This window comes from Prionailurus viverrinus, chromosome A3, assembly GCF_022837055.1.
Source record: "Prionailurus viverrinus isolate Anna chromosome A3, UM_Priviv_1.0, whole genome shotgun sequence".
Taxonomy (NCBI): Eukaryota; Metazoa; Chordata; class Mammalia; order Carnivora; family Felidae; genus Prionailurus; species Prionailurus viverrinus.
This window is the reverse complement of record NC_062563.1, coordinates 100,671,215-100,676,165: the sequence shown is the minus strand read 5'-3', so window position 1 is coordinate 100,676,165 and position 4,951 is coordinate 100,671,215. Positions and strand designations below refer to the sequence as shown.

The window sequence follows — 4,951 nt, the reverse complement described above, 5'->3', positions numbered from 1 at the left end:
ACAGCCCAGAGCCTGGAGCCTACTCTGCATTCTGTGTCTCCCTCTCTTTCTTCCCCTCCCCTACTCACTCTCTATCTCTCTCAAAAATAAACATTGGGGCGCCTGGGTGGCGCAGTCGGTTAAGCGTCCGACTTCAGCCAGGTCACGATCTCGCGGTCCGTGAGTTCGAGCCCCGCTTCGGGCTCTGGGCTGATGGCTCAGAGCCTGGAGCCTGTTTCCGATTCTGTGTCTCCCTCTCTCTCTGCCCCTCCCCCGTTCATGCTCTGTCTCTCTCTGTCCCAAAAATAAATAAAACGTTGAAAAAAAAAAATTAAAAAAATAAATAAATAAACATTAAAAAAATTTTCTTTTAAAGATTATTATAAAACTCTTAAAAGTAAACACAGGGGAAAAGCTTCATGACATTAGATTTGGTAACAGTTTCTTACATGTGACACTGAATGTATAAACAACAGAAGTAAAAATATATAAATTAGACTCCCTCAAAAGGAAAAACCTCTGTGCATCAGAAGACACCACAGTGTAAAAAGGCAAACTATGAAATGGGAAAAAATATGGGCAAATCTTACATCAGATAAGGGATTAAGATCCAGTATATAAAGAACTACACTGGACAACAAAATAGAAAACAAATGACTCCATTAAAAAATGGGTAAAGGGGCACCTGAGTGGCTCAGTCTGGTAAGTGTCTGACTTCGGTCCAGATCATGATCTTGCTGTTTGTGGGTTCAAGCCCCACGTCGGCCTCTTTGTTGTCAGCACAGAGCCCGCTTCGGATCCTCTGTATCCAACCCCCCCCCCCAACCCCTGCGCTTGCTTTCTCTTTCTCTCAAAAATAAATAAACTTAAAAAAAAAAATAGGTGGAGGACTTGAGTAGACATTTCTCCAAAGAAGATATACAAATGGCCTATAAGCACACGAAAAGATGTTCAATAACGCAATATCACTAATCATTAGGGAAATGTGAATCAAAATCACAAGGAGATATCAATTCATACCCATTAGGATGGCAACTATAAAAACAAACAAACAAACAGAGAATAAGTGTTGGTGAGGCTTTGGGGAAATAGGAGACTCATACATTATTGGTGAGAATGTGGAACGGTGCAGCCACTATGGAAAGCAGTGTCGTGGTCCCTCAAAATATTAAAACTAGGGGGCGCCTGGATGGCGCAGTCGGTTAAGCGTCCGACTTCAGCCAGGTCACGATCTCGCGGTCCGTGAGTTCGAGCCCCGCTTCGGGCTCTGGGCTGATGGCTCAGAGCCTGGAGCCTGTTTCCGATTCTGTGTCTCCCTCTCTCTCTGCCCCTCCCCCGTTCATGCTCTGTCTCTCTCTGTCCCAAAAATAAATAAAACGTTGAAAAAAAAAATTAAAAAAATAAATAAATAAACATTAAAAAAATTTTCTTTTAAAGATTATTATAAAACTCTTAAAAGTAAACACAGGGGAAAAGCTTCATGACATTAGATTTGGTAACAGTTTCTTACATGTGACACTGAATGTATAAACAACAGAAGTAAAAATATATAAATTAGACTCCCTCAAAAGGAAAAACCTCTGTGCATCAGAAGACACCACAGTGTGAAAAGGCAAACTGTGAAATGGGAAAAAATATGGGCAAATCTTACATCAGATAAGGGATTAAGATCCAGTATATAAAGAACTACACTGGACAACAAAATAGAAAACAAATGACTCCATTAAAAAATGGGTAAAGGGGCACCTGAGTGGCTCAGTCTGGTAAGTGTCTGACTTCGGTCCAGATCATGATCTTGCTGTTTGTGGGTTCAAGCCCCACGTCGGCCTCTTTGTTGTCAGCACAGAGCCCGCTTCGGATCCTCTGTATCCACCCCCCCCCCCCAACCCCTGCGCTTGCTTTCTCTTTCTCTCAAAAATAAATAAACTTAAAAAAAAAAATAGGTGGAGGACTTGAGTAGACATTTCTCCAAAGAAGATATACAAATGGCCTATAAGCACACGAAAAGATGTTCAATAACGCAATATCACTAATCATTAGGGAAATGTGAATCAAAATCACAAGGAGATATCAATTCATACCCATTAGGATGGCAACTATAAAAACAAACAAACAAACAAACAGAGAATAAGTGTTGGTGAGGCTTTGGGGAAATAGGAGACTCATACATTATTGGTGAGAATGTGGAACGGTGCAGCCACTATGGAAAGCAGTGTCGTGGTCCCTCAAAATATTAAAACTAGGGGGCGCCTGGATGGCGCAGTCGGTTAAGCGTCCGACTTCAGCCAGGTCACGATCTCGCGGTCCGTGAGTTCGAGCCCCGCGTCGGGCTCTGGGCTGATGGCTCAGAGCCTGGAGCCTGTTTCCGATTCTGTGTCTCCCTCTCTCTCTGCCCCTCCCCCGTTCATGCTCTGTCTCTCTCTGTCCCAAAAATAAAATAAACTTTGAAAAAAAAATTTTTAATTTAAAACTAGGATTATTATATGATCTAGCAATTCCACCTCTGGCTATACATCCCAAAGAATTGAAAGCAGAGTCTTGAAGAGGTATTTCTACCCCCACGTTCACAGCAGCATTATTTACAATAGCCAAAAGGTGGAAGCATCCCAAGTGTCCATCAATAGATAAATGGATAAACATAATAAGGGAGATAGATGCATGCAATGTATGCAGCCCCACCTGGGGCTGGGGTGGGGGGAAGGGGGCGTTGTTATTTCACAGATGCAGAATTTCAGTTTTGTAAGATGAAAACAATTCTAGAATTTGGTTGCACAACAACGTGAACGTGCTTAACATTACTCAACCCTATACTTAAAAGTGGCTAAGATGGTAAATTTTATGTTACATGTATTTTACCACAACTAAAAATTTTTTTTTTTTAATTTTCTGGGGACAGTGTCTGGAGGCATTTAGAATGGTCCAGTGTCTGAAATACCATCTCAGATGGGTCTACAACACAGCCTCTAAGGACACCAGGCTGTCCCTGGTAGTAGAATTGTTGACCTTTATACCAAGAAGGTTAGGAAAGCACCAAAATGTGCGTGTGGGTGTGCCCAGGCCGGCATCGAGGAGTTGGTGCTGTGAGACCTCACCTTCCTATGAGGTTGTCTCAAACGAACAAACATGTCAGCAGGGCCTTTGGTGGTTCCGTGCCTGCTGTGGCCGTGAGGGGACTGAGTGTGCTTCCTCACTGAGGAGCAGAAAATCTTTGAAAGTTTTGAAGGACAGAATACAAGCACAGAGTCAGAAAACTAAATTTAAAAATGAAGCTTTTTTCACTATATGCTAACTAACTTGGATGTAAATTAAAAAATAAAATAAGATAAATAAAAATGAAGCTTTTTTGAGTAATAGAAAATTTTTTTGTAAAGGTTAATTTAAGCTTGAGGTGGGAAGTGAAATTAAAAAAATATTTTGAGGGGCGCCTGGGTGGCTCAGTCAGTTGAGCATCCCAGTCTTAATTTCAGCTCAGGTCATGATCCCAGGGTCGTGGGTTCCACACTGAGCATGGATCCTGTTTAAGAGTCTCTCTCTCTCTCTCTCTCTCTCTCTCTCTCTTTACCCTCCCTGTTTGCCTGTGCTCTCTCTTTCTAAAATTAAAAAAATGATAATTTGAGTCCAGGTGAATCCAGACTCCGGGACAGATGACTTCCCAAGTAGCTGTGGACATGAGCTGGTAACTCAGGCTGGACGGTGAAATCCCCGAAGACCACAGGAGCTGGACTTCTGGGCTGTCTGGGTTCGAAGCAGAAGCAGACAGTCCTGCCCACTTCCGATATGGGGGGCTGCTTTCTGAAACGATGAAGAGTACCAGGTTAGGATTAGAACATGTGGTATACTTTAAATGTTCACCTGTATGGGGCACCTGGGTGGCTCAGTCGGTTGAGCATCCAATTTCGGCCCAGGTCATGATCTCATGGTTCGTGAGTTCGAGCCCCGCGTCGGGCTCTGTGCTGACAGCTCAGAGCCTGGAGCCTGCTTCGGATTCTGTGTCTCCCTCTCTCTCTGTCCCTCCCCTGCTCATGCTCTGTCTCTGTCTCAAAAATAAATTAATAAAAACATTTAAAAAATGTAAATGCTCACCTGTAATTAATGCTTTAACATAAAAGGTACAATAAGGTATAATTGTACTTTTCACAGGATTTTAAAGAAATATGAATCCATTGTGTGTTACAGGCAGCAAGGCCAGTCACTAAGCCACACATTTAAATCTGATTCATCAGTGTCTTTCTTTCATTTCTTGCAGGGCTACTCTGTGGACTGTATCTATAATCCTATTTGGAAAAAACATCAAAAGTCTAAATTTGAGACCTGTTGTAAAAGTGAGACTGGAGCCTGACTGCCTTCCTGCCAGCCGCCCAATACCCACCTCCATGAAAGAACCTGGAGGGGAGCCATCTGGGGCCGGAGAGAGAACACAGTCTGTTTGAGAGGCCTGGTCAGCATGACCCTGTCCTGAGAATTAATTTTGGCTCTATGGGTAGACAGCAATGTTCCCCAACGTCTGATCCTCAGTCTCTTTTATCTCTACACAGATCCAACAATTACATCTGTATGGATGTCTCTAAGCCCCCACTTCCGCCTGACCTCTCTGGTATCTCCAGTCCCACACTTCCAACTTCCGGAGAGAAAGGTCCGCTTTGCTGCCTCACCCGGGCTGGCCCCCAAGCTCAACGCTCCTAGTTGAGCTCATCATTCCACCTCCTGGACCTGAAACCTAGAATTATTTTCAACTCCTACCACTCCCTTGGCACAGGTAACCCATTAGTCACCACGCATAGTCACCCACTGCTGGTAACGGCTTTCACACTCATCCCATTGTAAATGGCTGTGAGATTGCCGTGGGTGTCCAGCCTATCATACAGATCAGGCAGAATGGGACCCTGCCTGGAACAGGCTGGCATCAGTATGGCAATCTGTCACTAACAGCAGAAGCTGTAACAGGAGTCATGGGCAATGGGGTAAGATGAAG

The 4,951-nt window shown here is 43.7% G+C and overlaps 1 pseudogene; it reads left to right on the top strand.

The window, feature by feature from the left end:
- Positions 1-2,893: 2,893 nt before the first annotated feature.
- Positions 2,894-4,666, top strand: LOC125162957 (60S ribosomal protein L34-like; annotated as a pseudogene).
- The last annotated feature ends 285 nt before the right edge of the window (positions 4,667-4,951 follow it).